The 26887-nt window shown below is 35.9% G+C and overlaps 1 protein-coding gene across 24 annotated transcripts in view; it reads right to left on the minus strand.

Moving 5' to 3' along the window:
• LOC101887288 (glutamate-gated chloride channel) overlaps positions 1 to 26887 on the minus strand; it is a 174367-nt gene that overhangs the window by 81892 nt on the left and 65588 nt on the right. Inside the window, exon 3 of one of the 24 annotated variants that reach the window (XM_059122737.1) lies at positions 22359 to 22394. The exons of the other annotated variants lie outside the window; for them this stretch is intronic. The gene's annotated coding sequence lies outside the window, so the exon portion shown is untranslated. The remainder of the gene's footprint in view (positions 1 to 22358; positions 22395 to 26887) is intronic. 24 annotated transcript variants of the gene reach the window in all.

Below are 26887 nucleotides of genomic sequence, written 5' to 3' on the forward strand. Positions count from 1 at the left end.
TTTGATTCTTGAAAATTGTTCAAGTTAAAAGTTTTCCATCAGTATTGTGGCGGACGCGTTCTGTATTTTGTTATATCCTTTTTATACCCGTCACCATAGTATGGAGGGTATATTAAGTTTGTCATTCCATATGTAACACCTTGAAATATACATTTCAGACCTACAAAGTGTATATATTCTTGATCAGCTTAAAATTCTATGTCGATTTAGCGATGTCCGTCCATCTATCCATCAGTGGAAATCACTCTAGCTTCCGAACAAAATGAAGTAGGTTTATAAAATTTTACTCAAATGTATATTATGTCTGCAGGTCTTTTGTTATTGAAAATGGACCATGTAGGTCCACATTTGGGTATAGCACCCATACAACGGTACCTCTCGATATTCGGCATTTTGATGATTTTAGAGACATTATTCACCGGAATTGTTTCAAATTTGGTATTTGATGTTCGCAATGAATGATACAGCCTATGACAGGAGATTGTCTGTGCAGGTCCACGTCTTCGTATATCCCCCATATAACGGTACCTCCCGATATTCGGTATTTTGACGATTTTAGCGACATTATTCACCGGAATTGCTTAAAATTTGGTATTTGATGTTCGCAATTAATGATACAGCCTATGACAGTAGATTGTCTGTGCAGGTCCACGTCTTCGTATAGCCCCCATATAACGGTACCTCCCAATATTCGGTATTTTGATGATTTTTGCGACATTATTCACCGGAATTGTTTCAAATTTGGTATTTGATGTTCGCAATGGATGATACAGCCTATGACAGGAGATTGTCTGTGCAGGTCCACGTTTTCGTATAGCCCCCATATAATGGTACCTCCCGATATTCGGTATTTTGACGATTTTAGAGACATTATTCACCGGAATTGTTTCAAATTTGGTATTTGAAGTTCGTAATGGATACTACAACCTAAGCTTTTTTACTTCTTTCATTTCAGGCAAGACCCCAAATGCTGGATTCCAAGCAAGATCACAGTTATATTTTATGTTCTTTCACGAGTCCAAGTGAAATTTTTATCTTGACAATATTTTCACAACACTTTTGAATATAAAATTGTATTTTTTATGACGATATGAGACGGAGATTCAATTAAATTAAATAGTTACATTTAAACCTTTTCAATTTTTACACAACTTAAATTTCATGGCAACTTCCAAACGATTAACAGCGCAACTAAACTATAAACCACAAAAGATTAAATAATTTTTTACAATTCACATTTGCATATTCACCGAGGCAAATAAAATGCTTATTTTCATGAATGCAGTTAATCGATTCTGGGCCATAATTTCACTCCACGATTTTCCACACAACAACAAAAAATGTCACATTAAAAACGAAATTTATTTTCATGGCCACCGGCTAATGGCTTGGCTAATTTCCCTTGAATTGCAATGACGAGAAGGATTTTCGCCAGAATGTTGCCACAAATCAAATGTTATTTAGATTGTAATTTGTCATGGCATAATTTGAATACGGCTGCAACAGCAGGTCTCCACATCCCTTGCTCTCCTCCCGCTCTCCCGAATAATTTTTGTGTGCAACCGGATATTAAAATTCCATAAAAGCGAAATAATTTATATTTTTATTGTCATTGTCATCTAGAAAACATTTAACTCGCTTTTTTATTGCTGTCATTTGCCAATTTGCGCTGTTGTTGTTATTGTCCGCCGCCGAAAAAGTCCTACACAACATGCAAACATATTTACACACACACACACACACACACACACATATGCACATGCATTTGATTTGTTTGAATTGTCTATTTTGAATATAAATTGGAATATGAGAGTTGCTGCTGTTTTGCATGGCTGGAGACAATTGTTCCTGCTATCCGGTACCAAAAATAAAAATAAAGGAAACGAATATCATATTTGAGCCATTTCCAATGGTTGTTCTGTTCCGTGTTCCGTTATGGTTTAATCTGCACAAAATGTTGTGACAAATCGTTAAATAAATCAAAATGACAGCACTTAAAATGACGTTTTGTTTCTATGTATTTGTGGCAGGACTAAATTTGTGTTCCGGTGAAATGTGCCTAGTTTTCGTGCCACTAAATGTGGCACTAGACTTTATAGGAAGATAGTTCTAATTATGGCAGTTGCCTTTCCGTAAGTTTAAGGATCCAATTGTTCGAACCATGATAATGTTGGATTTATATTCTACGCTGATCATTTGCCAAGTATATCGTACATATCATTTTATAGAAGTTAAAGGTCAAATGTTGTAATTTATCAATCAATATCTTGAAACTTTCTATCTATAACGAGTAAAAAACAGCTAAGTTCGACCCGTCCATTTTGAAGGATCTTGAATAATTTCAAAACAATCCGTCGAAAAATACCACTTGAATGAAAACCGTCATATGGGGATATAGGAAGACGTGGACTTGCATAAGTAATTTTTTCTCATAGGCTGTAGTATCGATTCCGAACTTCGAAGCAATTCTGTTGAATAATGTTGCCAATATCATCAAATTTGAAATAATTCCGGTGAATAATGTTACTTATATCATCAAAAATACCGGATAAAGGGGGGTATCGTTATATGTGGGCTATACGAAGACGTGTCATGCATAGACAAATCGTATACCCTCTTCCAAGGTTTTCAGAAGGAACTCCTTGTGTGGAATTGCAGACGACTCCATTAACAAACTTACTACAATCATCAAAAATACCGAATATCCGCAGGTAACGTTACATGGGATATAGGATATCGTAGACCTATATATACATTATCTTACGGTAAAGTATACACAAAGAACTACTTTTGTAGAATTTCAGACAATTCCATTGAAAAAATGTGCCTAAAAATATCAAATTACCGAATATCGGGGGGTACCCTTTATGGGGGCCATACGATATCATGGACCAAAAATATAGCCCATCTTCGAACTTGACCTGCTGCACACACCAGCTGATCAAGAATATATATCCGTTGTTAGGTCTAAAATTATTATTTCGATGAGTTACAAACGGAATGACGAACTTAATATACCCACAATACTATGTATTGTGGAGGATATAAAAAATCCAACAGTATCTTTCTCATCAACTGCTCGAAAAGAGCTTAAAATTCTATGAAAAAACATTTTGACAGAAAATTCAATTGCCCAACCCTGATCTAAACCTAAGGTGTGATTTATAACATTGTGCAACATAAAAAAATAATTACGGGAAATATCCAGGAGATTATGAAAGAATGTGTACCGGCGTTTTTAAAGTTTACATCGCAAAGTATACTAAATAAAGGGGGCAAGTTCACCCCCCTTCAACACTTTTAGAAATTTTCAGATAAAGTTTCCTCGAACTTCGTGAGTTTTAGGTGTATAGTGCTTTAGGCAATATTTTGATCGAAAAATGTAACTCTCAATCGAAACAAAAATGGGTCTTTTCTTTGCTTTTTTAAAATATGGTTAAAAACTCCCTTTTTAACAGGATCTTAGCAAGTGAACATATTCTACATTTAATTACTTACAAAAAATAAAATATAATATAATATTTTACATTTAAAAAATATTTGTCATAAAACTCTACTATAAGTCGTAGAAGACATCAAGAGGCTAAGTCTTACCTAAACGCCAGGAATTCAATATATTACATACAAATTTTAGGTTTAAAAGTGTACTTTATTTCAGTTTGTGCAAAAATCTCCTACAAAACATCATTTTAGAAAGATGACATCAAATACAAAAACATTCTTCATCAAATTTCACTATAAGTTAACAAGGAAGATAAATCCCTATTTCCACTGTATATAATTTTTCTTTGCATCAAAGTTTATTTTTTTCATAAATTTGTCCTCTGTCTTTTTTCGATTTTGACGCCCGAAAGTAACATAAAATTTCGTTCTAGGCAAAAATGTCAAAAAAAAAGAAATATTCTGCACAAAATTTTAGAATAAACAATCTATTAAGGTACCATAGTATTTATGAAATGACAACAATTTTTGTTAATAATAAACCTATTTTATTTCTAAAAAATTGAACTTTTTTATAGTTCGCAGCAAATCTTCTTATAATTTCACTCCACAATAGCGAGTAAAAGTTGTGGAAAATGCCAAGTAGACTTGATAGTAATCGTTTTTAAATCAAAACTCCAAAAGCCAAATGTTGTTTATGCCGTTATAAAGTAGTTTCGAGACTTCTGTTGCAGTTGGAAAATGTCACTACCAATAGTGCTGAAATCGGTTAAGATTTCGACAAAACCTTGCACATATATTTGCCTCTTATTTGCTGTCCAACGAGTGTGCATTTTCGATCATACGGTTATGTTCCGATTAAAAATATTCCCGCCACGTTTTTACCGAATTGATCCGGCTATGCATCCCATATATATATATTAGCTATTACCCAACGACTGTCATATCACAAAAAAACAAAACAAGTAAAAAAGCAGTAAGTTCGGGCATGCCGAATTTTGGATACCCTCCACCATGTGGAAGTAATTTGCAAACGTTGAAAAAAGCTTTTGAAAAAACTGCTAAAGTCATAAAAATACCAAAAAAAGGGAGTTACTCTAATATATGTAACTCTAATTGCTCCCATTTGGGGCCTATATGAAGACGTGAACCTATAAATGCCATAGGCATTACGATATTCAAATACGAAACTTGAAACAACTCCGGCGAATAAGGTCACTAAAATCATCAAAATCAAAGATACTTCTTAGATAATGAGAACAAATGCTGCCGATTTACAGAAAATTCGGGTTAAAATCATAAGCAGCTTAAAAACTTTTCATCTGTCGGTACAGTTATATGGGGGCTAACGTGGACTTATACAGTCCATTTTCAATGCCAAAAAACCTTCAGACCTTAGCAATATTTTTATCAACTTTCATTCATTTGGAAGTTAGAGTGATTACATCAGACGAATGGACAAATTAAATATTAAATATCAGTTCATGGCTAGCCTCTACTAACGAGAAAGCTTTGATTGTGTATTTTTCACAGGCGTGAATATCGAGAAGGTAACTCCTTCTCTCTCTCACTCTCAGTAAATATTGTGTAGTAATGCTATGCGAAATTGAAAATCATGAAATCAAGCAACCGGGCCTCCTACTTCATTGAAAGCTGAACAGCTACTGTCTGTCTACACATCAAATTTGTTAATGGTAAACAAACGAAGTGTTATATTCTTTAACAAAATTTTTTGAATTAACGACAAAATTAAAATGCTGATAATTTCGGTAATTAACGATATTGTTTATCAAGTTACCGACCAAAATGAAGTAGTCGTTAAGTGCTACCGATAGCAACAATGTTGTACTTTTCATTCATAATTTTCCGTTTTAATTTTACCGATATTTGTCAGTAACTCAAAAAATGCGTTAGAGAATCCCACTATGTTGGTAAGTTTACTGATTGATGAAGTGGTTTATACACTTCGCTGGTCTAGTTCATAGTCCAGCACAACAGTTCCTAAATGTATGAGTGATTTTATAAATCCCATATATTTCATACCACTCATACGCAAAGTTTTCCACGAAACAAGATAATAAACTACATAGTTAGTTGGATCCCACTAGATTGACCCAACTCTATATACATACCCAGAACGAGGGGTTCACAATACTTTGTTATTCAACGACTCTCTTGATCTCTTATATTTATTGAACATTTTTGAATATACATGGTATATTTTAGTGCCAACCTTGCCTTCCAAAATACTCCAGAAACAATAGTCCAATGAATTGGTATCCGGAGATTTTGGTGGCCATTGTGCACTGGAAATGAATCGAGGATCCTCATTTTGCAACTATTCTTGGGTGGCGCGCGCCGAGTTTGATGATGCTTAGTCCTGTTGGAATCTCCAAGGTCTGCGGCTAAAATGTTTGCGTGCCCTAGGCTTTAATACACCCTCCAGAATATTTTCGCCATAATATTCGGTATTTATTCTGATGCCACGGTTGATTAATACGACCGAGGATCGACCACAGGCGCCTGAGTTCTGGTGGCCAACCGAAGGTGCACATTTTCAGCTGACCTCTTTGGCAAGTAAACACGATCATTTTTTTTTTTTTTGTTTTGTTTGCAAACTATTGACAACGAATGTTTTCTCATTGGAGAAAACCAAATTCGGCAGTTTAACCCTTTCGAAGCTCTTCTGGGTCTGTTTTCTTTCTGTTGAGGTGTAAGTTCTTGCTCTTTTTGGAATTTCAATGGCTTTATCCCGAGCTCATTTTTCAATATTTGCCGAATGGAATATTGCGATATGTTCAGCTCACGAGCCATTCTTCGGCCACTGCGCCGCGGGTTTCGATCAAGTCGCTTCTTTACTTTTCGAACCATTTCTGCTGATGTTGCTGTTTTCTTTCATCCACTTCCTTGACGTCGGGCTACGCTACCAGTATCACGGTAACGAGCGATGGTACGAGGCACAAAAGATTTATTCACATTTGCTCTAACGATAGCCACTTGTGGTTTTCCAGCCAAATGTAAAGAAATCATACTATCACGCTTGAATTCCATCACGAATAACGTTTTTCCTTGAAAATTCTCACCTAAATGCTTTAGTATACTTGTAAACAATATAATGAGCTGTCACTGGAATAATTTTAACAGCTGTAGGACGAGTGGCTTGGAAATGACAGAAGTCTGAAGTTGGTTGCAGTTTTTTATCTCACCCTGTAATATGCAACCATTTTTTTTTTGCCTCTCGCAGTGATGAAACAAATCAACTAATTACTTCGGTTTAGAATTTCTTTTATTAAAACCATATCCCAAAATTCTGAATTTGCAACGTTATATAAAATTGGGTGCCGATTGCCTGTGAAAAGGTATGAACGAAAAATCGACCGGACGAATGCAATTTAGCCATTCAAATATTCAGTTAATTGTCAACACAGAAAAACACAACAATTGCAACGTTGCAAAGTAATTAGGAAATTCATAAAAATACCTAAAGCAACACAAAATCGAAAACGACAACGAATGAATAGAAAAGAAAAAAAAAAAAACAACCAACAACAACATCAGCGGGAGGGTAAATTAAAATACACAATTGACGTTTAATCGTTTGCAATTTGTCAATCTGACTGGTTGACAATTGTCCCAAATGATTGGTGATTTGCTCAGGTCATGTGGCCAACTAAATATTGACCAGGTCATTTGTTTGCAATGACAGTCATAGAATTGAATATTTATTTGAACATATTTAAATGAATAATTGCGGAAATTGTTTTTGATTTGACAGAGGGCGGAAAGAGGATCAATATTGGCATTCCATAAACTTTGTTGAGATAAAGATGAATGAGGATATTAGCTCCTTCGCTGTGTGAGGTTGGAGTTAACGGTTTTTAAGCATTGGTGAAATAGGCAGCTATTTCTAGGGAATAGAAGAGGAACACCGTTTTTTTTTTTATCGATCATAAGGGTTGGAATATTTTCCGGGCAATATAAAGAGGAAAATTCATACTCCGACAATGCGACAACGTTTTAATTTTATTTTTTTGTCTATAAAACTTTAAAATGTTTATGTAATTTTATGTAATTCTTTTGTTCCTCTTCTATGGAGCTTACGATCTCGTCACTTGGGTAAAAAAAATTTTTTTTTGTCATAGAAGTTATTTTTTGAATAACTTCTGGGGAGAATATCCCAGACAAGAAACAAGGGAACTGATGAGGATTGGTGGCTCTTTCCGAAACCTAGGTATTCCCTGCTTTACCCCCTGGTAAACATTACCATCGTTCTCCACTCATAAACAAACGTTGTTTTTATAAAAACAACAATAATGGGATTTTGCCTGACGATTTTGCAACAACAAAAATTTAAAATTTTTTATCGGAGTTGGTATTGAGATGGACACATGCAAGTTATTGGGAAATTCCTGTTTTAGAGAAATTCGTATTTTCAGGGGTAGGAAATGTATTAAAAATACTAAAATATTGTAATTTGGAGATAGTTGAAAACCAGAAATCTATTTATTTTTCATGAGCGTTACTCTAGTATGGGATAACACTGATTTGTCAAAATTCATACTTTAAGGGTGCAAGAGTTTCTAACAATAACCAGATTTAGAAAGAAGTATTACAATACTGCGTAGAGTCATGGTTGGTGTAGACTTTTTGGAAAATTATAATAATAGTTACTAACAAGTTAAAAAGCTGTAAGTTCGGCCGGGCCGAACTTTTAATACCCTCCACCATTTGGTACAAATTTGGCAATTCCCCAAAAAAAAAAAAAAAAAAAAAAAACAAAAAAAAAAAAAAAAATAAAATAATAATAATAAAATCCGTGAAAAATTCTGTTAAAATATTAAAAATACCGGATGCCTATACGACGACGTGGAGCTGCTTAGGCAACTTTTGTCATAAGTTATTACAATATTTAAATGCAAAACTTGAAAAAAATCTGTTTATGATGTACCCAAAATCATCAAAATACCGAATATCGGGGGTACCGTTATATGGGGGCTATACGAGGACGTGGACCTGCACAGACAATTTTCTGGCATGGGCTTAACTATCCATTATGTACTTCACATGCGAAATTTGAAACAATCCCGGTAAATAATGTCGCTAAAATCATCAAAATACCGAACATCGGGAGGTACAGTTATATGGGGGCTATACGAAGACGTGGACCTGCACAGAAAATTTTCTGTCTTAGGCTGTAGTATCCATTACGAACTTCAAATGCCAAATTTGAAACAATTCCGGTGAATAATGTCGTCAAAATACCGAATATCGGGAGGTACCGTTATATGGGGGCTATATGATAACTTGGACCTACATGGCCCATTTACGAACTTAACCTACCTATTGGAAAAATATACATGTGTGCAAAATTTAGCCTCGAAAGATTGCGTGATTACAACAGACAGACGGACAGACAGACGGACAGACAGACACACAGACAGACACACAGAGAGACAGACGGACATGGCTATATCGTCTTAGAATTTTACGTCTTAGAATTTTATGATCAAGAATATATATACTTTGTTGGGTCTGACATGAGTATTTCGAGGAGTTACAAATGGAATGACAAAATTAATATACCCTCCATAGTATGGTGAAGGGTATAAAAAGTATTCCTAATCCAGATTTCTGAAATTTGAGATTTAGTTTCGCTTAACGAGGCCAAAATGTTATGCGAAATTGTAAACCATTACACAAAAATATATCAACTTCTTCCTATGTAAAACCCTGAAACCAACAAACCTAATTTCATGATTTTAGCTCTGAAATTTCTCCCATTACCAAATTTAGTACCATTAAGTACAATTATAGTACGCATATCTAAAACTAACTCATTTTATCAGTCACAGACACCAGCAGTGACATCAATATCAAATTACAGGATTTCAGCTCTATTCCTTCAACGAGTACCAAATTTAGTACTATTTAGTACTTTTCGTACTTTCATGGCACTCATTTCCAAAATGACATCCTCAGATACCAACAAAGACCTCAATATGAAACTGCAGGATTCCAGCTCTATCCCTACACCCAATGCCCATTTTGGTACCACTAAGTACCTTCATATCGTGACATCCATATCAAATTTCGGGATTCCGGCTCTATCTCTTCACCCAATAACAAATATAATAAGATTTAGTATTTTTCGTACAATAATTGTACACATTTTCAAAACTACCTCCACATCTCAATTCCATATACCAAGGGAGACCTATGTATCAAATTTCAGGACTCCAGCTCCACCCATCAGGATTCCAGATCCATCCATCCGGATTCTAGATCCATCTACAGTAACTCTTACTCTAAATTTCAGAATTCCATCCCTATCGGTTCGTCCATGTTCAAAATTTAGTACCGTATAGTACAGATAAGTAAGAATTTCAAAAGCTTCATATATGCCCCAATCCTTATCGGTCCGTCTAAATACAAATTGTACCAAATTTAGTACCATATACTACTCATAAGCACGATTTTCCAAATCTACCTACATACCACAATCCCACAGTAACTCTTACTCTAAATTTTAGGATTCCATTCCTATCGGTTCGCCTGTGTACCCCAAATTTATACGTATTTATATAGTACATTTATTTAGTACACATAAGTACGAATTTTCAAAACTGCCTACATACCACAATCCTACACTTCCACTGTAACTCCTACTCTAAATTTCAGGATTCCATCCCTATTGGTTGACCCACGTACAAATTGTACTAAATTTAGTGCCATATAGTACATATAAGTATGAATTTCCAAAACTTCTTACAAAACTCAATCCTATACTCCGCCAGTAATGTTAATTTCAAATTTCAGGACTCCAGCTCCATACATCAGGATTCCAGATCCATCCATCCAAATGGAACCAAAATTTAGAATATTCTATGTAAGTACAAATTTCAAAAATCACCTCAACCAAAACCACCTAATCCTATATTCCGAACAGTACTTTTATTTCCAAATTTCAGGATTCCAGCTCTATCGGTTCACCCAAATCAAATTTTATCAAATTTAGTACCATTTATTTATAGCATCATACAATCCAGTAGAAATCTTATTTTCAAATTCGATCTCTACTGGTTCTCCCAAAATTTAAATTATACCCAATTTAGTACCATTTCGTACAAATTTCCTACATACTCCAATCCAATAATATAACACTTTTCCTTCTGCCAAATTTCAGGATTCGAACTTTATCAGTTCTGCCGAGATTAGAATTGTACCAAATTTATTACCATTTAGTACACATCAGCACGAATTCCCAAAACTACCTACATACCTGAGTTCTACAATGCAATATTGATCTTATTTCCTAATTTCAGCATTTCAGCTTTATCGGTTAAACAAATCGAAATTGTACCAAATTGTGTACCTTTTAGTACTTTTCGTATACACGATTACACATTTCCAAAACTATTTTTTTCATTGGCCCTACTCCTGAACCGTGGTTCCCATTCCAAACTTCAGGTTTTTAGCTCTAAGCATTTACATAATACGAAATTGTACCAAATGTAGTACATTTTAGTACTTATCGTACACTTATAGTTCGAATTTCCAAAAACCCTTGTGTACATCCATCATGTATTTCCAAGTTTAATATCTGACTGTGAGCCCAGAATCCTTAATTTTCAAAACATTCCTCCTTTACACTTTCTCACTTGAAAAGACTTCTGAACTTTATCAGCTAAACTAAGACATAACCTTAAATTGCCAAGTATCCACATACTCTAATATGCATTCAACATTTTCCTCTGATGTTTAATTTTCTTCGAAAATGTTTTAATTATAATCACAAACATGAGTTTGCATGGCAACAACAAAAAAAGGTTGGAAAGTTCATCTGACATGCATTTTTAATTCAAACCCGAAGCCTGTCAAACTGGACAGCAACAACGAAGAATTTGAATTTCACTCGCACACTCCTTTATCAAAGTTCTCAAATATTCCAAGTCATTTACATTTCCATGGCTTTGGAAGGCTTATGTCGTCTCCAGGCCCCCTTTATTGTGGACCATTCAATTTCAGCCAACCAAATTCAAGTCAACCCAACTCAATACCCCCGAAAATAGAGGCCATTGAAATTAAAATGAAATTTGAATACATGTTTTCACAAAAGGTGAATGCAAAATGGTTGATGGAGAGTGAGTGTGGGGGAGAGAGAGAGAGACAGAGTGCGAGCAAGGTTGAGGCTTGCCAAATGTTTAGGCAAGCAACCGCTCATCTAAGCCCACAACCAACTATTGTACGGTTGTAAAGGTGTACATCATACGACCTATGGACCTACCCATCTGCCCACAATTCAAGTGGTGAATACATTTCTTCACAAGTACATAAATAGACAACACTCACACACACACACTCATGCACAGCTGCTTATATGGACAATGTTCAGGAGTCAAAAATGACTCGTTGTTTTGGGCCTCTTGCTCACCTCTGAATAGTTCTGCGAACATGTTAGTCACTTTTATCAAATTTCCTGGTCTTGGGGTTATGTGGGCGAGATTTTCGGTTGGTTGGTTGGTTGCCGGGCTGTTCTGCTGTTCGGTCGGTACGCAAGATAGCCAAAAGAGGTGAAGGCTATTTCAATTTGGTTAAATTAACATTTAAAATGTCTCGAGGGTGAACATGGCTATTCAAATGAATAAAATGTTACGGAAAGTCATGACACAAATACGACTGGCTATGTTTGTGGGCGGGTGTGTATGTGTGCGGATGTGCATAAGGTAGTGTAATTCATTCATAAGCACCTCTGTTCAAGAGGAAATCTACATAAATGAAAGGAAGTGAATAACCATCACAAAAACTAATTTTTCATACAGAAAATATAGGCTGACGTTGTCAGTGGCAGTTCTTAAAAAAAATTGATTTTTAATTTTTAATAATTTTGAAGAAATCGCATCTACAATTTTTTTTTTTTGCATTTTTAATGTTCGTACAAAATTATAAAGGATTTTGAATTGTTTATTAGCTTTTCTCCACTAGCAGAACGGGTTTTCTTTGCTTGGCCTACAGTTAACCCTCCCTCAGACCTTGTGAAAAGAAAGTTGTTTTCTAAGTAATATGTTCAGAGAAATTGTAGCCCAGGACAATTGCTGCACATCTTCCTTTGAAGTAAGTTCCAAATAGTTAACAAAATATGAGCTCAAGAAAATGTTTAAATTTTCCAAAAATAAAATAAATAAATAAATAAATAACTAAATAAATTTAAAAATTTCCATTTACGAGATTTACCTGCCTACTGGCTTAGAGGGTATATAAACATATATTTTATATCATATATATATCATATTTTATACGGCTAAAACGTGTCTTATCCTAATAACAATTTTAGACCATAGATCTCTTTAGACAAATTCGTTTCAGGACATTTGGAATCGATCTATGGTTGACAGTCCGTCTGTCTATTTGATGAGCACGATAACTCTTAAAGGGAGTATGCCATTTGGTGCAAACTTGGTACAGCGTATTATTATTGACAAACTTAGATCGAGTATGGAGATGGACAACAAAGGGTCAAAATTTGGAATACCCAATAATCTCATAAAACTCGAAATGAGCATCCGATTGATTTCAAACACGACACATTATGACATTTTTATCCACGCAAAATGAGGTGTGAAGTTGGTACCTCCCTCACAACTGGTCAAAATTCAGAATAACTATATATTAATAAAAGAGTTAAGTAATTGAATGACTGACTTAAGAACTTATCCACGCCCAGACGAAACGGTTGAAGCTAGAGTCTTGAAAATTTGGGTGAGGGTTACTCTGAGTCCGAAGGAGTCAGATAAGGCTGGGTTTTTGGAAATTCGTACTAGAATGGAGCTGGAATACTGAAATTTAAAATTGCCCTTACTGGCGGAGAGTAAGATTTGGATTTGGAGGAAAGTTTCGAAATTTGTATTTATGTACCCGAAAAGTACTAAATCCTGAAATTTGAAAATAAGATTTCCATTGGCTTTTAGGATGTAGGTAGTTATGAAAATTCATACTTGAGTGTACTAAATTATTCTAAATCTAAATTTCAATTTAGAATTGGGTAAACCAATGGAAGTGGTATTCTGATAATTGGAAATAAGAATAGTGTCGGAGTGTTGGGATAAGTAAGTAGTTTTGAAAATTTGTACTTAATGTACCAAATTTGGTACAATGTGGATTTAGGTGAACCAATGGAGCTAGAATCCTAAATTTTGGAATTAAGATTACTATTGGAGTGTATTATTTGGATATGGAGGTACTTTTCGAAATGTGCACTGCTTGGTAAATTTGGTTCAATTTGTATTTAGGCGAGCCGATAGGAGTTGAATACTGAAATTTGAAATTGAGATTACTGCGGGAGCATAGGATTGAGGTATGTAGAAAGCTTTGAGAATTCGTACTTATGTGTACATTTACAATTTGGGTGTGGGTGAACCGAATTTATGTTAAGGCACTAGGGTGACTTTTGTTAAGATTTGAAATTTGGTGAAAGGATGGAGCTGGAATCCCAAAATTTGATATTGAGAACTCTTTTGATATCTTGTGTTTAGATCTGGTGAAGGTTTTGGAAATGTGTACCATAACTGCTCGAAAGCACTAATTGGTACAAAATTTGGTTTTTAGTGAAGGAATGGAGATAAAATTATGAAATTCTTTCCAAAAAAAAAAAAATAAATAAATAAATAAACTTGATTGATAAATAAAACCCTGAAAATCTGAATAATAATAGTACAAGTACAAGTATTGATTAAATCATTTTGTCAAACTGAACAAATTGTGTATTTGAAGTACTAACAAGTAAAAAAACATTAAGTTCGGTCCTTCACCATTGGGTAAAGAAAATTATTTTTTATTAAAGTAATCTACTTCCGCGTTCCAAAGTAAACCCGTTTGGATAATGCTGATAAAATTTTCCAAAAGCCATAAAGTGGGTGAGGCAGCGAAATGGTGGCCATACCAAAACGCGAACCTATATACGCAATTTTATACTTCAAGGATTGTCATCTTAAACACCACCAAATACCGAATGTCAATGGGAATCAATATGTGCGCTATAAGAAAACGTGGACATAAATTTCCAATGTTCCGCCACCGAAGCTAGAACCCATTATGAACTACAAATACCAATTTTCAGACAAATCCGTAGAAAAATGTGGCAAAAATCATTAAAATACCGAATATCGGAAAGTACCATTATATCCACCAAAACCTGGACCTATACATACAATGTTTCGCCACACGAGCTAGAAACCATTATGAACTACAATTACAAATTTTTAGACAAATCCGACGAAAAACGTGGCAAAAATCATCAAACGTGGGCCGATATATCTGATTCTCAATACCAACAATCCTAGACAAAATACAAATTGTTCTGCTACGTTTTGAAGCTCTACGTCAAATAATTGTGGGCTGTATCTTGGTTTCAACAGACGGACAGACATACGGACAAACAAAGAGACGGGCATAGTTAAATCGACAAAGAATTTTATGCTGATCATGAATATATACTTTAAGGGGTCTACGACGAATATTTAGGGATGTTACACACGGAATGACAAAGAAGGTTGGAGGATATAAAAAGGCCAACATTTGGAAGGAATCTAAAATTTTCAGGTGTACTTTTCGCTGACGAAGTAGTGGGCACATGCTAATGCGAAGTAAGCATCCGATTCCCTTAATATTTCACATATCCTAATATTTCCATTATCACAAGATCTGGTGTGAATATGATTAATATCGGCCTACCTCTTTTGGGCGAGCCACAAAGGATAACAATATTCAAAACTTGTATCTCTCTCCCTTTCAAAACTTCAAAGCTTCTCTAAAACCCCAGATCGATCAGTTCTATAGAAACATTTTTATCACTTCTTCCCATATACAGGGTGAGATAAAAAAAACTGCGACAAAGTCGAACGCCACAATTTTTACATTTTTTTAAATTTTATTGATTGAAAGCAAAAAATGTCGAAAATAAGAATAAGGAATATATTTAGATTTGTTCGAATTGGTCACCTTTGGCTCGAATATGGCCTTTAAACGGCAAATGAAACCGTCACACGCTGCCCGAATGTTGCTCTGTGGCATTTTGGCCCATTCTCGGCGAAGCTCTTGCTTAAGGTGATCGACACATTGGTATTTGGTAGCGCGTGCTGAGTCCTGTTGGAATGTCCAAGGTCTGCGAGCAAAATGTTTGCGTGCCCTCCAGAATATTTTCGCGACAGTCGATTAATACGAGCGGAGAGCGACCATCGGCTGTTAAGGCGGCCCACACCATCACCATGGCCGGCGCTTGAGTCCTGGTGACCAACCGGAGAAAACCAAATTCGGCAGTTCACCACTTTCGGCCAAGCAAAGCAACTCTTTAGCTCTTTAGAGCCTATTTTCTTTCTGTTGCGGTGTAAGTTCTGGCACTTTTTGGAATTTCAATGGCTTTACCCCGAGCTCATTTTTCAATATTTGCCGTATGGAATATTGCGATATGTTCAGCTCTCGGGCCATTTTTCGACCACTGCGACGCGGGCTTCGATCAAGTCACTTCTTTACTTTTCGATCCATTTCTGCTGATGTTGCTGTTTTCTTCCAAACCTAAATATAAAGAAATCCCAATATCACGCTTGAATTCCATCAAGAATAATTTTTTTCTGGAAAATTCTCACGAAAATGCTTTTGTACGCTTGTAAACAATATATTGAGCTGTCACTGGAATGATTTTAACAGCTGTCGAATGAGTGGCTTAGGAATGACAGCAGTCTGAAATTGGTTGCCGTTTTTTCATCTCACCCTGTATGTGGCACCACTGTGCATTGTTACGAACATAACGAGTTGTGTTAAGTCTTACTTCAACATCAACAACTTAACGGATTTTAGTATCCGTGTTCTTCGGCTGTCGACTCTGTATCTCGAATTCACAACCTCCGATTTTGCAAACGGACGCAATATTTTTAAATGAATTAATGGAAAATCTACTGAAAAATTAATATTTCAATATACAGCCAAATGTGTAAGAATTGTGAGTAACACATTCGCAATTTTTCAATTGAAGCTTCCCTTCGCCCAGACATTCATGGTTGCCCAGTGCTATGATCTACTAATTATTTGCTCGCCATCAATAAAATTTCATAAAATCATTGAGCAATTTCCATATACAATTTGCATAACAGGCCTCTGACGTAAACAACAATGATTTCACTCCACAGATCACGAACAATAGAATGAAATAACACAAACAGAAAAAAAAATAACCTACAACGAACAAAAAGGGAGCGTGATTGAATGGCGACTGCAACGCGAAACAATTAACTGGACAAGGTATAAGCTGGCAATTAAAACTCTCTCCTTATCTTCAACTGAATACGCAACAACAAAAGGCCGAGCAGGCAGAAAATAGAGTATCAATAAAGTAGCGTCCCCCACCCTGACTACGTAATTCAATTGTAATTGAAGAAATATCATTTTTTGTCTCCTTCGGACGACGAATGAATAATGAGAATTTTTTGTGAAATGTATTTGAGTGCCGCATTTATTTCGCCCGGTTGGGCTTGGGTGGCTTGAAAGGGCAGCCTTGCCAGTCATTGGTGGGTGGGTGGCCGCGCAATGGCTAGGGAGGAGCTGGGTATAATTTTCAATATGCCAAGGGCTCTGAATACATTTGTCATTGATGCCCAGCTGCAAATGCATTCAGATAAATGTTTCTCATTTTCTTTTTCTGCTTTTCTGTTCTGTCCAGTTTTTTGTGAATGAGCAGCGGCGGTCTTGTGGTTTGTTATCATTTTGAAGCAGATTGCGTTCAATTTATATTTTCACACATTTGCTGGCTCACTCTCCTCGCTCTTGCTCTCACGCACACATTCACAGTCGAGGGGGTGTGTGTGAAACACACAAACAGAATAATAGCCAAACTACAAGGACTTCAATTGTTTGTTTGTCTCTCTGTTTGTCTCTGTGTCGGTCTGTTCATTTGTGGGTGAGAAATGCGTTTGAAGTGCTGTCAATGTTAAGTCTGTTCGTTCGTTTGTTTGTTTGTCGATTCCTCTTTTTTTTGGTTTGTACAAAAGTGGGCATAATTTGCAATGATTTTTGTAGTTGTTTTTGTGTGTATGTGTGTGTTCTTTACATTGTATTCGTTGTCTTGTCACCATGGCTATTGCAGCTTTTGTGGCAACTATAATGAGACAGAATGCTTGCGACTTTGGGCAGGATTTAACGAAAAGCCATAATGAGTTATGAATTGAAAGGAATCGGTTCCATTTGAATGCAGCAGTGTTGGCCGAAATTTTCCATCAGGTGACAATATATTAAACTTACGTTATTACAATAATCGTCCTTAATGATGACCTTAAGCTCGGCTATAAGGACGACCACTTTAAGCTCGTCTGTAATGACGATCTAAAAGCCCGTCTATAATGACGATGTAAAAGCTCGTCTATAACGACGATGTAAATGCCGCTCTGTAACGACGATCCAAAAGCTCGTCTATAACGACGACCCAAAAGCTTGTCTATAACGACGAGCCAAAAGCTCGTCTAAAACAACGACCCAAAAGCTCGACTATAACGACGATCTACAAGCTCGTCTATAAGGACGACGTTCGTCATAGCGACGACCTTAAGCTCGTGACCTTAAGCTCCTCTATAGTGACTAGAAAGATTTCCAGCTTAGGTGGTCTATAGACACGCCCAGCCCAGGTCGTTTACAGAAACTCCCAACTCAGCTCCTCTCCAGAGACTCCCATCTCAACTCGTCTATAGAGACTTTCAGCTCAGCTGGCCTATAGAGACTTCCAGCTCAGCTCGTCTATAGAGACTTCCAGCTCAGCCATGGACTAATGAAAATAAAGACGATGAAATGCCCTCATCGTTTATCTTTGAAGAATATCGGATCACAAGATGTCTACATCGTTTCAGGGATATGAATGAAAATATTGAAGTCAGTCAATTCTAAAATGTTAAAATATAATTAAAACTTTAGAATATTTGTCAGCTGAAAATTGTTCCATAATCAAAGAAAAGTGAAAATTACGTGATGACGTCGAATAATACCGGAATAATCAAGTCAAAATCCTGAAAAACGATGAAAAACGTTTTCGAAGTCGAGTGGGGCGACTGCGTTAATCAGTATGTTGACAATGCAAAACATGCTGAGAGCCACCTGAAAAGAGCCACCCAAAAAGGCAAAACTAACTTTTCGTTGTCTATATTTTCAATAGTTTATGGCTCAGCTCGTCTACAGGGACTCCCAGGTCAGCTCGTATATAGAGATTCTCTTCGGGTCGTATATGAAGACTCCCAGCTCTGGTTGTCTGTAGGGACTCACCCTTCAGCTCGTGAATAAAGACTTCATTCCTTTTGTATTTTATACTCCCTCTAGGCTAGTTAGCGAATCGAACTTCGTCTAATGAATCGATCCTCATGTATTGAACTTATCTGGAAGAGATTCATTTTACCCTCGGCCTTATGGCTAAAGAGGATATATATCTTATGATATGGCCAAAACGTGCCTCATCGAAATCACGGTTTTAGACCCTGGGTCTCTTTGGGCCAAATCCGTTTCAAGGCATTTGGTGTCGATCTAGGGATGTCCGTCCGTGTGTCCGTCTGTCTGGCGGTAACTCTCGAAGGGAGTATCCGATTTGGTCCAAACTTGGTACATGGTAATATTATTGTCAACTTAGATCGAGTCCGGAGATAGGCAAAATATGTCCACTCCTCTCCCACAAAAGGTCAACATTTTCTCTGAAAGTAATTACCAAGAAAGCATCACCCAATTTTGTTTATGTTTTGCAAATCCTAATATTTTTTTTATCAAAAATTGGCAATATCGGCCCACTTCATTAAATACCTCCCCCACAAGGGTCAACATTTTAAATAATCACAGGTGGAGGGGTCTTATTTGAGTAGCCATAAAACGTGGAATGAGCCTACGATTACTTCCAACACAATATCTGATTTGAAAATAAGATATATCGGCCTACTCCATCCCCACAACCTTCCCCACAAAGGGACACAATTTTGAATAATTATAACTCTCAATATTATATAGATAAGATTCGACTTATCTTCAATTTTCTCGCATCTCAATATTTCTAGCGACATAAGATATGGTATGAATAACAGATAGAAAGAACTACAACGGGTCAAAATTTTAAATAACCATGACGTCATTAAACATAATTTTTTTGAAACTTTGTATATCATAATATTTTTACCAATCAGAGATGTCGAGATTTTGGAGAAAGTGGTGCAAAAAGGTCAAGCGCCATTTTTACATTTTTTTTTTTATTTTTTAGAATGAAAGCAACAAATATCGCAAAATAACATCAAACTTTGGAATAAGTTTAGATTTGTTCGAATTGGTCACCTTTGACACGAATTATGGTCTTCAAACGGCCAATGAAACCGTCACATGCAGCAGAATGTTGCTCTGCGGGATTTTCGCCCATTTTGGGCGAAGCGCTTGCTTGAGGTAATCGACACTTTGGTATTTTTTAGCGCCAACCTTGCTTTCCAAAATACTCCAGACACAATAGTCCAACGGATTGGTATCTGGAGATTTTAGTGGTCATTGTGCGCTGGAAATGAAGCAAGAAACCTCGTTTTGTAACCATTCTTGGGAGGCGCGTGCTGAGTACGATGGTGCTAAGTCCTGTTGGAATGTCCAAGGTCTGCGACCAAAACGTTTGCATACCCAAGGCTTTAATACACCCTCCTGAATATTTTCGCGGTAATATTCGGCATTTGTTCTACTGCCACGGTCGATAAAGGGAGATCGACCATCAGCTGTTATGGCGGCCCACACCATCACCCTGGCCGGCGCTTGAGTTCTGGTAGCCAACCGAAGGTGCACATTTTCAGCTGACCTCTTTGACGAATAAACACGATAAATTTGTTTGTTTACAATCGGAGAAAAGCAAATTCCACAGTTCACCACCTTCGGCCAAGCGAACAGGTCTTTAGCTCTTTTGAGTCTATTTTCTTTCTGTTGCGGTGTAAGTTCTTGCACTTTTTTGAATTTCAAAGGTTTTAACGCGAGCTAATTTTTCAATATTTGCCGAATGGAATATTGCGATATGTTCAGCTCACGAGCCATTTGTCGGCCACTGCGCTATTTTACTTTTCGAACCATTTCTGCTGATGTTGCTGTGTTCTTCCGTCCACTTCCTTGACATCGGGCTACGTTACCAGTATCACCGTAACGTGCGATGGTACGAGACACAAAAGATTTATTCACATTTAAATGCCACTTGTGGTTTCCCAGCCAAATATATAAAGAAATCACACTATCCTGCTTGAATTCCATCACGAATGACATTTTTTTCTGGAAAATTGTCACCAAAATGCTTATGTACGCTTGTAAACAATATAATGAGCTGTCACTGGAATAATTTTAACAGCTGTCAGACGAGTGGCTTAGAAATTATAGCAGTCTGAAGTCGGTTGCAGTTTTTTCATCTTAACCTTTGGTCCAAACTGGTACGTCGTAGTATTTATATCACACTTTGGTCAGATGCATAGTGAGCCAATATTCTGAATAATTATGACGCAGGTCAAAATAGATTATATTAAAAGGATTCAGGCTGAGTGTATACATCTGTCGGCAAAACTGACTGATGCTTTTTAACGGGTTTTTGGATATATCAGATATATAGAACTACTTTCCGGATATAGAACTACTTTCCGGACTTTCTTGGCGGAGTTTGTTTGTTTTCTCCTTTTTATAATAGTGTTCCAATTTAAGAATCTACAGTCATGTTCATGAGGCTTTACTGTATTATTGTGCATATTTTCCTTCAAGCATTTTCAACATATTTATGACAATACCAAACTGATGCTGGCCCTCATTTAAAATTCCAAAGAGAATAATTAAACCCTGTGTATAGGGCTGGCCATGAAGTACTCCTTATAGTCTTAGTGTGTAGCTTTGTTCGTTAACGTTTTTTCAGTTTTTGCTTTTTTCTCTGGTAGGACAATTGAGGCTATTTGCATATTCGCAAAACTCATTGTTGTGACGCAAGGATTTCTTTAGACAATTTTAACAAAAGTTGTGCAAAAGTCCAAATTTTATTTTATTTTTTTGAAAATTTCTGAGAACTAAGCTTATGGTTGCATTGTATGAATGATATAAATGCCTAACTTAAACCTCGTTAAAACGAAGTTTCCGTTCAACATTCAAAAATATGTATTGACACATCTACACAAACAACAAACTAGCGCAAGTCTCTGTTTTTAACTTTTGTGAGATAGATACTGAAAAGCATCTCTGTCTACCACATCAGAAATAAAAAAAGATGTGCACACATCCTGTTAATGCCATCAAAATGGGATACGTCCTGATCTACTTATGTCACACATTCATTGATGTTGCGGTGTAGACTGTGTGTTCCACTACTCATTTGGAGGAGCTCAACGAAAATTCCATTGAAGTATTTCTAATCGGATGAATTCCACAAATAATAACCGAATAAAGCCGCGCTGCTGTCTGGTGACTCAAAACATTTGGATTTCAAATTAGAAATCATCGTGGCACTCCACACGAAGAAGTACATAAAGTGGGATTTGCATGCAATTGAGTGGAGTGTTTATGGAACTGGTTGTTTTTATTGGGTTTTTATGTCTTTTAATCTTCTTAACTCATTTGAATGTGCCTGGAAGATGTGAAATATTTCGAATTATTGGTTTAAGTAGAACAAAAATATCTGCAATCTTTGAAATGCAGGCAAAATAATAGGAGAAATTTTAAAAGTTTAAAGCTTAAAGTTTTCAGACATTAAAGTGAGTTACTTTAGACAATTATTTTAAGGGACATTATATGATAATAAAAAATAAGCAAAAATTTCATGTTTGTTTTTAAAAATATTTAATAGGGAAGAGAAAGCTTAAGGCAAAGAATACGAAAATAATTTTAAATATATTAACACTTCGAAACAAAAAGATACTTACAGATAGTTTATTTTAATTGTATGAGTAGGTCATTACCTGTAATGAAAAAAAAATACATTAGTATTAGAATAAACGCAAGGGTTATATCCTACCAACAGAGACCCTAATGTTCAATATCAAGATGCCATACCCGTTTCCTACGACAATTTCGATATTACCCGTGGAATTTTTGTAGATGAGACGAACGTATATAGAAAAGCCAATTGTAGTCTCAATAGAGCTGCTAATGGGAATTTTTATAATCAGGCTGAAGGGAGTTTTTATGAATCTTTAGAGAAGGACCCTTCAGTTTGTCTTTATACACAATCTGGGAGGAGACTCTATATGCGATATGATATCTTTTTGCTTTAGCTCAGAACTAAAAGAATCGCCAAAGAAAAGTTTTGTTTAAAATTTTCACTTGCCAATTTTCATAGAATAAGAGCTAAGGAAATATTTTCGATTAAAGGAAGTAATTTAAAGAGTCTTTAATGACGAATTGAAGAAAGTATTTAACGTCGAGGCGAATAAAGCATTTATATACCAACCGAGGACAGACTTTACTGATAAATGAGAAGGGAGTTTTTAAGACGAACTTTAACAGGGATATTCAAGCACAAGCCTTAAAAAAGTGTCTGGTCATGTATACCACTAACATGGAATATTTTCCATGTTATCCAAATGATATAAAATGCTATCCTTATTTCGAATACAAAAAAGAAACGTCTACACATTATACAAATAATAGAAAACCTTATCCACATAAATCATAAATCGTTGCCCACATTAGAAGAATACGTAATCCACATTAAAGGAATAAACATCCTTTCGACTTTTCCGAAAGAGTAAGAACACATTATCCAAGTAAATTATATTATTCTCATTGTCCAAAGTGTACGATTGGAATAGGGAAAGAAAAACATTGTTCATGATACCAAAGAGGTAGAAATATTTTGTCCTGATATCAACACAGCATTCACATTTATCAGAACTACCCGTTGCAAATAATGAACCTTTTTGGAATGCTTATTATGGCTTTAAAGCAGTTAAAATTTCTATTTCCACCAAATTTGAAAGAGAAATGTGTGCCTCTCGTACCAAATAACATTGCTTTAGACTTCGAGGAGGCTTTAGTTAAAAACAAGTTAAAAAGCAAAATACCCTCCACCATTTGGAACTAATTTGGAAATAAAATCCTTTAAAAATTCTGTTAAAATTTTAAAAATACCGAATATAGCCGTTATTTTGGTGTCTATACGACGTGGATCTACATGGGCATTGTTTGTCATAAGCCATTACCATAATCAAATTCGAAACTTGAAATAAACGGCGAATAATGTAACTAAAATCAAAATATCGTATATCGGGAGGAAGCGTTATATCGGAGCTGTGCGAAGACCTGAACTAGCATAGACAATTTTCTGCCATAGGCTGTAGCATCCATTACGAATTTCAAATACGCGTCTCAAACAATTTCGGTGGGTATTGTACCTAAACTCGTCAAAATACCGAATATAGAGAGGTACTGGTATGTGGGGCTTATACGAAGACCTGGACCTGCATAGACAATTTTCTATCACAGACTGTAATTCCCATTACGAACTCTAAATACGTAATTTGAAACAATTCCGGTGAATAATGACGCTAAAATCATCTAAATACCGAATATTGGGAGGTACCGTTATACGGGGGCTATACAAAGACGTGTACCTGCACTGACAGTTTTCTATCTTAGGCTGTAGTATCCATTTCGAACTTCAAATACCAAAATTGAAACAATTCCGGTGAATAATGTCGCTAAAATCATCAAAATACGGAATATCGGGAGGTACCGTTATATGGGCGCTATAGGAAAACGTGGGGCTACATGGCCCATATACGAACTGCCTACTGACAAAATAAACATGTCTGCGAAATGTTAGCCTTCTATCTCGATTCGTTCGAAAGATAGCGTGATTACAACAGACAGACGGACAGACAGATACCCTTTAACCCCAACACTATAATATATTGGAAAACCCCTTAAGTTCAAACCCATTTTGATCGATTTCGTTTTTGAAAGCAGCCGTTCTTGAGTTAGAAGCGGTCTAACTAACATCCCTTTCTTCAATATGAGAAATTGTGTATATTTTGCTAAATCTTGGATATTTTGGATATTATTATCAATTAAAAATATTCAAGGATTAATGTAAATTATCGTATCTTTTTACATAAAAGTTATGGTCTATTTCAGCCGCTTAATATTATCCGATGAACATCCAAATTGGTACGATTCAGCCCATCCCTATATTCTAGTTCCATGGTAAATTCGATTGGTCTATAATTTCGACCTGTAGAGTAACTGCAGAACCAATACATTTTTCTATCTTTGCGATCATCTCCAAAAGTAATTCTGATCATAATCCCAACTCCCGAAAAACTTCTTGAGGGTCGGACCATAGTTGAGAATTGTAGCGTGATTGGACAGACAGACTGACATACATAGCTATATTGACTCAGCTCAACAAAATAGGCGAGAAGAGAAGAGCCATACATAGTTTCCTATATCTTGAAGCATATAATTTGTGGCCCAATCAAACTTACTTAGGGTATAGTAACACCAAAACATTCCATTTTTTTGTTTTTCCCAAATTATAAAAATACCTTATTCTACAAAACAAGTTTAAATGTACCAGCTAGTTTTGCCGACAGATGTATATTCTCAGCCAGTTTCCGATTAGTAAAATATATTTTGACTTGCGTTATAATTATTTAAACTGTTGATCCTTAATTGGATGGATTCCGAAGTAGTGGGACAAATCTGATAATATTATGACGTGCCAGATTTGGACGATTGTGACCTTTTGTAGAGGTACCAGAAAGAGTAGGCCGATATCTATCATCTTCTCAACAGATCTTAAGTTAGAAGAAATATTGTGAAGAGGGAAATTTAAAGAGAAACGGGTGTTTATTTAGTATATTATGAACATTTTGCTATTCAAAAGCGTGACCTCTTGGGTAGTAAACGGAGACAATGGCACTTTTATTTCCCATTTTTTTTTTTTTTTTGAGTTATAATTATATACTGTCCATCTTGGACCTATATAGACAATTCTTTTTGAAGGGGTAAAATGTCCACAAGGAACTCCTTTTGAGGAATTTCAGACAATTCCATTGAAAAATGTGGCTGAAATCATAAAAATACCGAATACCGTGGGGGTACCGTTATATGGAGGCTATACGATATTGTGGACCTATATAGATAATTCTCTGCCGAGGTATAAAGTACCCACAAGGAACTCCTTGTGTGGATTTTCAGACAATTTCGTTGAAAAATGTGGGTAAAATCATCAAAATATCGAATATTGGGGGTACCGTTATATGGGGGATATACGATATCGTGGACCTGTATAGACAATTCTCTCTCAGGGGGTAAAGTACTCACAAGGAACTACTTGTGTGGATTTTAAGACAATTCCATTGAAAAATGTGGCTAACATCATCAAAATACCGAATATCGGGGAGTACAGTTATATGGGGGATATACGATATCGTAGACCTATATAGACAATTCTTTTTGAAGGGGTAAAATGTCCACAAGTTACTCCTTTTGTGGAATTTCAGACAATTCCATTGAAAAATGTGGCTAAAATCATCAAAATACCGAATATCGGGGGTACCATTATATGGGGGCTATACGATATCGTGGACCGATATAGCCCATCTTCGAACTTGACCTGCCTGCAGACAAAAGAGCAAAAAGTGCAAAATTTTAGCTTCCTATTTAGCTTAATTCGTTTAGACTGTAGCGTGATTACAAAAGACGGACAGACGGACGGACAGGGCTAAATCGTCTTAGAATTTTACGCTGATCAAGAATATATATACTTTGTTGGGTCTAAAATGATTATTTCGATGAGTTACAGACGGAATGACGAACTTAATATACCCTCCATACCTTTTTTGGTGGATGGTATAAAAAGGGATAATATGGGCCCACTTCATCAAGTACCTCCCCCACAAATGGACAAAATTATAAATAGTTATAACTCTTACAAAATGTGAAATAAGAGTCCGATTGTCTTCAAATTTTGCACATTTCAATATTTTTACCAACGCAAGATATGAGGAATGGACCACTTCAGGTTAAAATTTTTAATGACCGTGAATTTTATAAAACTCGAAATGACCATCCGATTCCTTTCAGTCTCGTCACAACCCATAATTTCTATCAATACAAGATTTGGTGTGAAGAGGGATATAACGGTCTACTCCTTCTCGTACCTCCTCTACAAAGGATATGAAATGTAAATAACTAAAACGCTTATAAAATTCGAAATATATATCCGATTCTCTTCAAATTTTACATTTTCTAATATTTCTGTCAACATAAGATCTAGGGTTAATATCCGGCTTACTCCTTCTAATATCTTCAAAGTACGATCATATAATGCGAAATTTATATTTATATCAACACAAAAACTGATTTGAAAATGGAATATATTGGACAACTCCTTCTGGTACCACGAAGGAGATACGAAATGCACAATATTGGTCCAATCCTTCAGAAC

The sequence above is a fragment of the Musca domestica genome, unplaced genomic scaffold (assembly GCF_030504385.1).
Source record: "Musca domestica strain aabys unplaced genomic scaffold, Musca_domestica.polishedcontigs.V.1.1 21, whole genome shotgun sequence".
NCBI lineage: Eukaryota > Metazoa > Arthropoda > Insecta > Diptera > Muscidae > Musca > Musca domestica.